The 11,953-nt window shown below is 42.0% G+C and overlaps 1 long non-coding RNA gene across 1 annotated transcript; it reads right to left on the bottom strand.

Moving 5' to 3' along the window:
* Positions 1-7,018: 7,018 nt before the first annotated feature.
* Positions 7,019-8,295, bottom strand: LOC306905847. Its single transcript, XR_013787782.1, has 3 exons — positions 8,142-8,295; positions 7,330-7,389; positions 7,019-7,205 (listed from the first exon to the last, which is right to left on the bottom strand). It is a non-coding gene; the product is annotated as an uncharacterized lncRNA (long non-coding RNA).
* Positions 8,296-11,953: the final 3,658 nt, after the last annotated feature.

Raw genomic sequence — 11,953 nt, 5'->3', positions numbered from 1 at the left:
ATGAGATCCCTGTAAAGAGTGTCAAAAGACTGTTTAGGTGTGAAAAGGGGCCGTCTGCAACACAGTGAAGTTGTCTTGCAGTCCTATGTGGAAAGAATATAGTAATGCAAAACACTAAATTGAGTAAAATAAAATGCCACTGTTTACTTGAAGTATACTTACTTTAAATTGTAAAACTAGTGCTTAAATGTCGTGGGGGATTATACTATTCAACAGAGACCCATTATTATGCATTTTGATCAACATGACATAAGCAATTGATAATGTAGGAATCTGCACAGAATTGTGTCATAATCATTTGCATGGATATACCAAAGCATTTGCAACTTGTTCAAAGAAATGAGAAAATGCTTGTTTGATGTGCACAAGTGACACAAGGATGTAAGGATTGAACAAGAAGTTTTGAGAATTTCAAATCGGATCTGAGAAATGTACCAAATTGACTTAGAAAAAACTGTATTTAAAGTGGGTGGGGGTACTTTTGGGGCAGTTTTGTTTCACCCAAGTGTCCCATTTCCACCCCTCTCAAACTGATGCATGGATGCATATAGCCAGAAACAATTCGTTTGATGCATGCAAAGAAGCAACACTGTGTGTCTCAAGAAGCATTTATTCATGATTACGTAGACATGCTAAAATTTCAAGGCCACACACTACACATTACACATAACAAATGACATTACACATTTCATAAAATTTACATTTAGTCATTTAGCAGACGTTTTTATCCAAAGCGACTTACATACGAGGAAACATTGGAAGTAATTATAACAATATAGGCAACAAAATGCATAAGTTAATTAAATCCAGTCCATTAAAGCCTAGCACAGTATACAGAGCTAAGAATAGTGAGGTAAGTAAAAAAAAAAATTTTTAAGAAGACAGAAAAGAATTAGAGGTTAAAATCAGTCATCTACATTTTGACGGAAGATATGCATTTTCACACACTAAACCAAACTGTAGAGTTCTAGAAGTGTAAGGTTGAGAGTAGGTTTCTTCAGTAGCGGTGTGATGCAGGCCTCTTTGAACGCAGTGGGAAATGTCCCAGTGGTGAGCAAAGAGTTGATGATGTGGGTCAGACCAGACACAACTGCTGGAGATATGGTGTGGAGGAGATGGGTGGGAATGGGATCCAGTGGGCAGGTGGTAGGTTGGTTGGAACAAGTGACCTTGGAAACATCAGCTTCAGACAGAGGAGAAAAGGCGGGTGATGGTGGTGTAGAAAATTGGCTATTGATGGCGGTAGTTTTCTTTACGAAGAATGATGCAAAATCATCAGCCGTTAACTGCGATGAAGGTGTGGGAGCAGGCGGACAGAGGAGAGCAGATAAGGTTTTTAAGGGTGTGCGAGAGTCAGGAGAGTTGCTGATCTTTGAGTGGTTATAATCAGTTTTTGCAGAGGTGACGTCAACGGAGAAAGTAGAGAGAAGAGACTGGTAGAGAGAGAGGTCAGTTTGGTCTTTTGACTTGTGCCATTTTCTCTCAGCTGACCGGAGGCTGGCGCGATGCTCACGTGGTACATCCGATACCCGGGGGGCAGACAGGGATGCATTGGCTGGTCCAGATGTAAGAGAGCATAGGTTGTCCAAGCAGGATGTAAGCGTGGAACACCGAGTGTCTGTGGCACTGTTGGTATTCAAAAGAGAGAGCTCCTCAGAGGGGGGGAGTGCAGACAAGACAGCAGAGGAAAAGCAGGAGGGAGGGACCGTAGGTAGCGCCGGAAAATGACAAGCGGTAAGACATCTGCATTGTATGGAGCGGTGAGGTCGGGGGTGACAAAGAAGTGATCAAACGTGTGCAGTGGAGTGGCCTGAGAGTGATGAGTGGAGCATTTCTCGAATCATCCTTGACATTTGCAAGACAGTAAGTGCATTTCTGGTTTTGATTGTTTGATTGCAAGAGACGGCACATTTTTCACGTTAACGCTTTTACTGTTTGTACAATAATTTATTGACAGACAGTGTCATTGCGATGCAGACTGGAAAATACAGCACTGCATAGCACAAACAAATGTAGAAATCTGAACATAAGACAATCTCCTTAGGGAAAACTGTACATGCAGTGCAGTGGAATTACAGTGCAGTCTTCCTACACCTCCTGACGTTCCTGTCTTTTGGGCAACCGATTCTCATCCACATCACAACAAATATCTTCTCTTGCGATACAGCGTGAAAATCATCTTTCAGAGTGTTTAATCCAGCCTCTGCAGGCATCAGCTGTGATGGCATCACACGTTACATCCATGGCAGCCAGAAGGGTCATCTGTGTATGCGGCTGGCGATCATATACTTTTAATCTTCATGCTGAGAAAAATTCCTCAACGGGTTGAGTAGGGTGAGAGGAACTCCACCAGCATCCTGTTGTGGGCCGCAAACCATTGCCTGATGATGTTGGAGCGATGGAAACTGACATTGTCCCAAACTAACACGTACTTTGGCAGGTCATCTCCAATCTGCCCCCTCTCTTGTTCAGGGATGAGATCCCTGTAGAGAGTGTCAAAAGACTGTTTAGGTGTGAAAAGGGGCCGTCTGCAACACAGTGAAGTTGTCTTGCAGTCCTATTTGGAAAGAACATAGTAATGCAAAACACTAAATTGACTAAAATAAAATGCCACTGTTTACTTGAAGTATACTTACTTTATATTGTAAAACTAGTGCTTAAATGTCGTGGGGGATTAGACTATTCAACAGAGACCCATTATAATGCATTTTGATCAACATGACATAAGCAATTGATAATGTAGGAATATGCACAGAATTGTGTCATAATCATTTGCATGGATATACCAAAGCATTTGCAACTTGTTCAAAGAAATGAGAAAATGCTTGTTTGATGTGCACAAGTGACACAAGGATGTAAGGATTGAACAAGAAGTTTTGAGAATTTCAAATCGGATCTGAGAAATGTACCAAATTGACTTAGAAAAAACTGTATTTAAAGTGGGTGGGGGTATTTTTGGGGCAGTTTTGTTTCACCCAAGTGTCCCATTTCCACCCCTCTCAAACTGATGCATGGATGCATATAGCCAGAAAAAATTCGTTTGATGCATGCAAAGAAGCAACACTGTGTGTCTCAAGAAGCATTTATTCATGATTACTTAGACATGCTAAAATTTCAAGGCCACACACTACACATTACACATAACAAATGACATTACACATTTCATAAAATTTACATTTAGTCATTTAGCAGACGTTTTTATCCAAAGCGACTTAAAGACGAGGAAACATTGGAAGTAATTATAACAATATAGGCAACAAAATGCATAAGTTAATTAAATCCAGTCCATTTAAGCCTAGCACAGTATACAGAGCTAAGAATAGTGAGGTAAGTAAAAAATATTTTTTTTAAGAAGACAGAAAAGAATTAGAGGTTAAAATCAGTCATCTACATTTTGACGGAAGATATGCATTTTCACACACTACACCAACCTGTAGAGTTCTAGCAGTGTAAGGTTGATAGTAGGTTTCTTCAGTAGCGGTGTGATGCAGGCCTCTTTGAACGCAGTGGGAAATGTCCCAGTGGTGAGCAAAGAATTGATGATGTGGGTCAGACCAGACACAACTGCTGGAGATATGGTGTGGAGGAGATGGGTGGGAATGGGATCCAGTGGGCAGGTGGTAGGGTGGTTGGAACAAGTGACCTTGGAAACATCAGCTTCAGACAGAGGAGAAAATGCGGGTGATGGTGGTGTAGAAAATTGGCTATTGCTGGCGGTAGTTTTCTTTACGAAGAACGATGCAAAATCATCAGCCGTTAACTGCGATGAAGGTGTGGGAGCAGGCGGACAGAGGAGAGCAGATAAGGTTTTTAAGAGTGTGCGAGAGTCAGGAGAGTTGCTGATCTTCGAGTGGTTATAATCAGTTTTTGCAGAGGTGACGTCAACGGAGAAAGTAGAGAGAAGAGACTGGTAGAGGGAGAGGTCAGTTTGGTCTTTTGACTAGTGCCATTTTCTCTCAGCTGACCGGAGCCTGGCACGATTCTCACGTGGTACATCCGATACCCGGGGGGCAGACAGGGATGCATTGGCTGGTCCAGATGTAAGAGAGCATAGGTTGTCCAAGCAGGATGTAAGCGTGGAACACAGAGTGTCTGTGGCACTGTTGGTATTCAAAAGAGAGAGCTCCTCAGAGGGGGGGAGTGCAGACAAGACAGCAGAGGAAAAGCAGGAGGGAGGGACCGTAGGTAGCGCCGGAAAGTGACAAGCGGTAAGATATCTGCATTGTATGGAGCGGTGAGGTCGGGGGTGACAAAGAAGTGATCAAACGTGTGCAGTGGAGTGGCCTGAGAGTGATGAGTGGAGCATTTCTCGAATCATCCTTGACATTTGCAAGACAGTAAGTGCATTTCTGGTTTTGATTGTTTGATTGCAAGAGACGGCACATTTTTCACGTTAACGCTTTTACTGTTTGTACAATAATTTATTGACACACAGTGTCATTGCTATGCAGACTGGAAAATACAGCACTGCATAGCACAAACAAATGTAGAAATCTGAACATAAGACAATCTCCTTAGGGAAAACTGTAAATGCAGTGCAGTGGAATTACAGTGCAGTCTTCCTACACCTCCTGACGTTCCTGTCTTTTGGGCAACCGATTCTCATCCACATCACAACAAATATCTTCTCTTGCGATACAGCGTGAAAATCATCTTTCAGAGTGTTTAATCCAGCCTCTGCAGGCATCAGCTGTGATGGCATCACACGTTACATCCATGGCAGCCAGAAGGGTCATCTGTGTATGCGGCTGGCGATCATATACTTTTAATCTTCATGCTGAGAAAAATTCCTCAACGGGTTGAGTAGGGTGAGAGGAACTCCACCAGCATCCTGTTGTGGGGTCAGCTGTGGCTTAATGGTTAGAGCGTTGGGCTTGTGATCAGAAGGTTGCCGGTTCTAATCTCAGTGCCAGCAGGTCATGACTGAAGGGCCCTTGAACAAGGCACCTTACCCCTGATTGTTCTGCAGTAATGTGCCACTGTATAAAAACTACTTGTAAGTCGCTTTGGATAAAAGCGTCTGCCAAATGAATAAATGTAAATGTAAATGTAAATGTTGTGGGCCGCAAACCATTGCCTGATGATGTTGGAGCGATGGTAACTGACATTGTCCCAAACTAACACGTACTTTGGCAGGTCATCTCCAATCTGCCCCCTCTCTTGTTCAGGGATGAGATCCCTGTAGAGAGTGTCAAAAGACTGTTTAGGTGTGAAAAGGGGCCGTCTGCAACACAGTGAAGTTGTCTTGCAGTCCTATGTGGAAAGAATATAGTAATGCAAAACACTAAATTGAGTAAAATAAAATGCCACTGTTTACTTGAAGTATACTTACTTTATATTGTAAAATTAGTGCTTAAATGTCGTGGGGGATTAGACTATTCAACAGAGACCCATTATAATGCATTTTGATCAACATGACATAAGCAATTGATAATGTAGGAATCTGCACAGAATTGTGTCATAATCATTTGCATGGATATACCAAAGCATTTGCAACTTTTTCAAAGAAATGAGAAAATGCTTGTTTGATGTGCACAAGTGACACAAGGATGTAAGGATTGAACAAGAAGTTTTGAGAATTTCAAATCAGATCTGAGAAATGTACCAAATTGACTTAGAAAAAACTGTATTTAAAGTGGGTGGGGGTACTTTTGGGGCAGTTTTGTTTCACCCAAGTGTCCCATTTCCACCCCTCTCAAACTGATGCATGGATGCATATAGCCAGAAACAATTCGTTTGATGCATGCAAAGAAGCAACACTGTGTGTCTCAAGAAGCATTTATTCATGATTACGTAGACATGCTAAAATTTCAAGGCCACACATTACACATTACAAATGACATTACACATTTCATAAAATTTACGTTTAGTCATTTAGTAGAAGTTTTTATCCAAAGCGACTTACAGACGAGGAAACATTGGAAGTAATTATAACAATATAGGCAACAAAATGCATAAGTTAATTAAATCCAGTCCATTAAAGCCTAGCACAGTATACAGAGCTAAGAATAGTGAGGTAAGTAAAAATATTTTTTTTTAAGAAGACAGAAAAGAATTAGAGGTTAAAATCAGTCATCTACATTTTGACGGAAGATATGCATTTTCACACACTACACCAACCTGTAGAGTTCTAGCAGTGTAAGGTTGAGAGTAGGTTTCTTCAGTAGCGGTGTGATGCAGGCCTCTTTGAACGCAGTGGGAAATGTCCCAGTGGTGAGCAAAGAGTTGATGATGTGGGTCAGACCAGACACAACTGCTGGAGATATGGTGTGGAGGAGATGGGTGGGAATGGGATCCAGTGGGCAGGTGGTAGGGGGGTTGGAACAAGTGACCTTGGAAACATCAGCTTCAGACAGAGGAGAAAAGGCGGGTGATGGTGGTGTAGAAAATTGGCTATTGATGGCGGTAGTTTTCTTTACGAAGAATGATGCAAAATCATCAGCCGTTAACTGCGATGAAGGTGTGGGAGCAGGGCCGTTTGAAGGAATTTGGGGGCCCCAAGCAAAATGGACATGGAGGCCCCCCAACCCCCCGCCCCGCCCGCACACACGCAAAGCCTACAGGAACCACAGCATAGCCATAAAGTTTAAGTTCAACCACACTTTATATGATTAAAAAAGGTTTACAGTGCATAAACTGCTGTTGCATAAACAGTGCATAAATAAAACATGTTTAAAGTTCAAATACTCATGTTGCATATACTGTGCATAAATAAAATAAAATTACAGTGCAAATACTGCTGTTGCATATAATGTGCATAACAAAAAACACCACTGTACCATAAAATCAAATATACATTGAAAATTTCTGTTCTGGATGCAGTGTCTTCCACTGTGAGAGATGCTATTGACGGTGTAGCTGGGGAAAAATAATGTTTTTATCAATATAATCCATCTGTCGAGGTACAGAATTCATCACTGAGTGTCTGACACCTAGAAATTTGACAGGCACTACTGTATATTAAACATTCTGAAATATCCATGGGCTAAAGTGACTGGTATTTACACAGTTTGGTGGGAATTCAATAGTGATTTGCACTGTTGTTTTTCTAACAATATGACAGCACACACTTATCAGTTTAAACTCTGGGCTGTGCAGGATATCAGCTGTAATTCTAGAGCTTGTGGTGGTACCTTGTGCTATAGAGGAAACATCAGCACTGAGAAGTGATGCATCTGATGTTGAGGATGAAGTTGATGGTGTAGCTGGGAAAATAATTGAAAAAAAAAATCTGAAATTACCTGTGAAGTACGTTTTACAATTTCACTGTTAGCATATTGAAAGAGGTCACTATTAACAGCTCAGCTCAGTGAGAGAAATTCACTCTACCTTCATCAGTGGAGGTCTCCTTAGGAAGAGCCTGAGGGCTGAGAAATTTAAGCAAAGCACCTTGAGGGAGAAAGAAAAGATGGTAACACTTAATAATAACAATCATTAATAGATGGTAAATTGATAGTTAATTAATCTTTAGTTTACTGTCATTTAACTGTTAGCAAACAGTCTTTTTACTGTTAACAAACAATGAAATTATAATTATATGTTTACTAATTATTAGTAGTGCTGTAAATTAACAGTTTATTGTAACACACATTATATCTATCATATAATATATTAGGTATCGGGTAATGATTTAACATTTTTTGTAAACCTTTAAGAAACCATTTTAAAATATCTATAAACATTACATAGATAGACGACCAGATATTCCTAACACTTTGTTAAGGGTTACTAATGCTTAAAAACATCCCAAGCTAATGTTTGATGCACGGAATTTATTGTGTGGTTTTCCTAACCCCCCCATTTGGTAAATAGATCATCACGGTGGAATAGTTAGTATAGCATGCTAACGTTATGCCACTTTCATCAAAACCTATTACAAAGCTATAGCAATGTCATGTCATTAAATACGATAAACAGTGATTCTGGAACAGATCTGCATCTTCCTTATCCCGTTAAAAAACATATTACAGTAGTATGTAACCATATTCCGTCCGAAGTTGCACTAACTGTTCGTTACAAGCAGCATTTGCCGTCAGGCAGGTTACAGGTAACGTTAGCTAACATATTTTTGCAAGCCTACCTGCTGCAAAATGACACCAAGACAAGAAGAGCTATTTTATCCAGTGTAATTTATCACTTACCACTATCTTGTTTATTCTTATCCTCCTCTTCCTTTCTCTTCTTTCTTTTTTGGGATCCTGAAGCATAATTCCGCTTCATGACTGCCGACGGAGGTTTTGTTTTTGCCGGCAGCAGAGATCACGAAAGGGGCCCCTTGAGGGGGATCCCAATAAAAGTGTCATTGCACTTTACTGCATTGACTGTCAAAGGGGCGCTCAGTTTGTCGTTGCATTTTATTCTTAACCAGTTGTTGTCTTTGGGCCCCAGGCCAGCTCGGGGCCCCCGGCCAGCTCAGGGCCCCAAGCAATTGCTTGGTTTGCTTGCCTTGTCGCGACGGGCCTGTGTGGGAGCAGGCGGACATAGGAGAGCAGATAAGGTTTTTAAGAGTGTGCGAGAGTCAGGAGAGTTGCTGATCTTCGAGTGGTTATAATCAGTTTTTGCAGAGGTGACGTCAACGGAGAAAGTAGAGAGAAGAGACTGGTAGAGAGAGAGGTCAGTTTGGTCTTTTGACTTGTGCCATTTTCTCTCAGCTGACCGGAGGCTGGCGCGATGCTCACGTGGTACATCCGATACCCGGGGGGCAGACAGGGATGCATTGGCTGGTCCAGATGTAAGAGAGCATAGGTTGTCCAAGCAGGATGTAAGCGTGGAACACAGAGTGTCTGTGGCACTGTTGGTATTCAAAAGAGAGAGCTCCTCAGAGGGGGGGAGTGCAGACAAGACAGCAGAGGAAAAGCAGGAGGGAGGGACCGTAGGTAGTGCCGGAAAGTGACAAGCGGTAAGACATCTGCATTGTATGGAGCGGTGAGGTCGGGGTGACAAAGAAGTGATCAAACGTGTGCAGTGGAGTGGCCTGAGAGTGATGAGTGGAGCATTTCTCGAATCATCCTTGACATTTGCAAGACAGTAAGTGCATTTCTGGTTTTGATTGTTTGATTGCAAGAGACGGCACATTTTTCATGTTAACGCTTTTACTGTTTGTACAATAATTTATTGACAGACAGTGTCATTGCGATGCAGACTGGAAAATACAGCACTGCATAGCACAAACAAATGTAGAAATCTGAACATAAGACAATCTCCTTAGGGAAAACTGTACATGCAGTGCAGTGGAATTACAGTGCAGTCTTCCTACACCTCCTGGCGTTCCTGTCTTTTGGGCAACCGATTCTCATCCACATCACAACAAATATCTTCTCTTGCGATACAGCGTGAAAATCATCTTTCAGAGTGTTTAATCCAGCCTCTGCAGGCATCAGCTGTGATGGCATCACACGTTACATCCATGGCAGCCAGAAGGGTCATCTGTGTATGCGGCTGGCGATCATATACTTTTAATCTTCATGCTGAGAAAAATTCCTCAACGGGTTGAGTAGGGTGAGAGGAACTCCACCAGCATCCTGTTGTGGGCCGCAAACCATTGCCTGATGATGTTGGAGCGATGGTAACTGACATTGTCCCAAACTAACACGTACTTTGGCAGGTCATCTCCAATCTGCCCCCTCTCTTGTTCAGGGATGAGATCCCTGTAGAGAGTGTCAAAAGACTGTTTAGGTGTGAAAAGGGGCCGTCTGCAACACAGTGAAGTTGTCTTGCAGTCCTATGTGGAAAGAATATAGTAATGCAAAACACTAAATTGAGTAAAATAAAATGCCACTGTTTACTTGAAGTAGACTTACTTTATATTGTAAAATTAGTGCTTAAATGTCGTGGGGGATTAGACTATTCAACAGAGACCCATTATAATGCATTTTGATCAACATGACATAAGCAATTGATAATGTAGGAATCTGCACAGAATTGTGTCATAATCATTTGCATGGATATACCAAAGCATTTGCAACTTTTTCAAAGAAATGAGAAAATGCTTGTTTGATGTGCACAAGTGACACAAGGATGTAAGGATTGAACAAGAAGTTTTGAGAATTTCAAATCGGATCTGAGAAATGTACCAAATTGACTTAGAAAAAACTGTATTTAAAGTGGGTGGGGGTACTTTTGGGGCAGTTTTGTTTCACCCAAGTGTCCCATTTCCACCCCTCTCAAACTGATGCATGGATGCATATAGCCAGAAACAATTCGTTTGATGCATGCAAAGAAGCAACACTGTGTGTCTCAAGAAGCATTTATTCATGATTACGTAGACATGCTAAAATTTCAAGGCCACACATTACACATTACAAATGACATTACACATTTCATAAAATTTACATTTAGTCATTTAGTAGAAGTTTTTATCCAAAGCGACTTACAGACGAGGAAACATTGGAAGTAATTATAACAATATAGGCAACAAAATGCATAAGTTAATTAAATCCAGTCCATTAAAGCCTAGCACAGTATACAGAGCTAAGAATAGTGAGGTAAGTAAAAATAATTTTTTTTAAGAAGACAGAAAAGAATTAGAGGTTAAAATCAGTCATCTACATTTTGACGGAAGATATGCATTTTCACACACTACACCAACCTGTAGAGTTCTAGCAGTGTAAGGTTGAGAGTAGGTTTCTTCAGTAGCGGTGTGATGCAGGCCTCTTTGAACGCAGTGGGAAATGTCCCAGTGGTGAGCAAAGAGTTGATGATGTGGGTCAGACCAGACACAACTGCTGGAGATATGGTGTGGAGGAGATGGGTGGGAATGGGATCCAGTGGGCAGGTGGTAGGGGGGTTGGAACAAGTGACCTTGGAAACATCAGCTTCAGACAGAGGAGAAAAGGCGGGTGATGGTGGTGTAGAAAATTGGCTATTGATGGCGGTAGTTTTCTTTACGAAGAATGATGCAAAATCATCAGCCGTTAACTGCAATGAAGGTGTGGGAGCAGGCGGACATAGGAGAGCAGATAAGGTTTTTAAGAGTGTGCGAGAGTCAGGAGAGTTGCTGATCTTCGAGTGGTTATAATCAGTTTTTGCAGAGGTGAAGTCAACGGAGAAAGTAGAGAGAAGAGACTGGTAGAGAGAGAGGTCAGTTTGGTCTTTTGACTTGTGCCATTTTCTCTCAGCTGACCGGAGGCTGGCGCGATGCTCACGTGGTACATCCGATACCCGGGGGGCAGACAGGGATGCATTGGCTGGTCCAGATGTAAGAGAGCATAGGTTGTCCAAGCAGGATGTAAGCGTGGAACACAGAGTGTCTGTGGCACTGTTGGTATTCAAAAGAGAGAGCTCCTCAGAGGGGGGGAGTGCAGACAAGACAGCAGAGGAAAAGCAGGAGGGAGGGACCGTAGGTAGTGCCGGAAAGTGACAAGCGGTAAGACATCTGCATTGTATGGAGCGGTGAGGTCGGGGTGACAAGGAAGTGATCAAACGTGTGCAGTGGAGTGGCCTGAGAGTGATGAGTGGAGCATATTTCGAATCATCCTTGACATTTGCAAGACAGTAAGTGCATTTCTGGTTTTGATTGTTTGATTGCAAGAGACGGCACATTTTTCATGTTAACGCTTTTACTGTTTGTACAATAATTTATTGACAGACAGTGTCATTGCGATGCAGACTGGAAAATACAGCACTGCATAGCACAAACAAATGTAGAAATCTGAACATAAGACAATCTCCTTAGGGAAAACTGTACATGCAGTGCAGTGGAATTACAGTGCAGTCTTCCTACACCTCCTGGCGTTCCTGTCTTTTGGGCAACCGATTCTCATCCACATCACAACAAATATCTTCTCTTGCGATACAGCGTGAAAATCATCTTTCAGAGTGTTTAATCCAGCCTCTGCAGGCATCAGCTGTGATGGCATCACACGTTACATCCATGGCAGCCAGAAGGGTCATCTGTGTATGCGGCTGGCGATCATATACTTTTAATCTTCATGCTGAGAAAAATTCCTCAACG

Source organism: Barbatula barbatula (genome assembly GCF_947034865.1).
Source record: "Barbatula barbatula genome assembly, chromosome: 16".
Classification (NCBI taxonomy): domain Eukaryota; kingdom Metazoa; phylum Chordata; class Actinopteri; order Cypriniformes; family Nemacheilidae; genus Barbatula; species Barbatula barbatula.
This window is presented reverse-complemented; position numbering and strand designations above follow the sequence as displayed.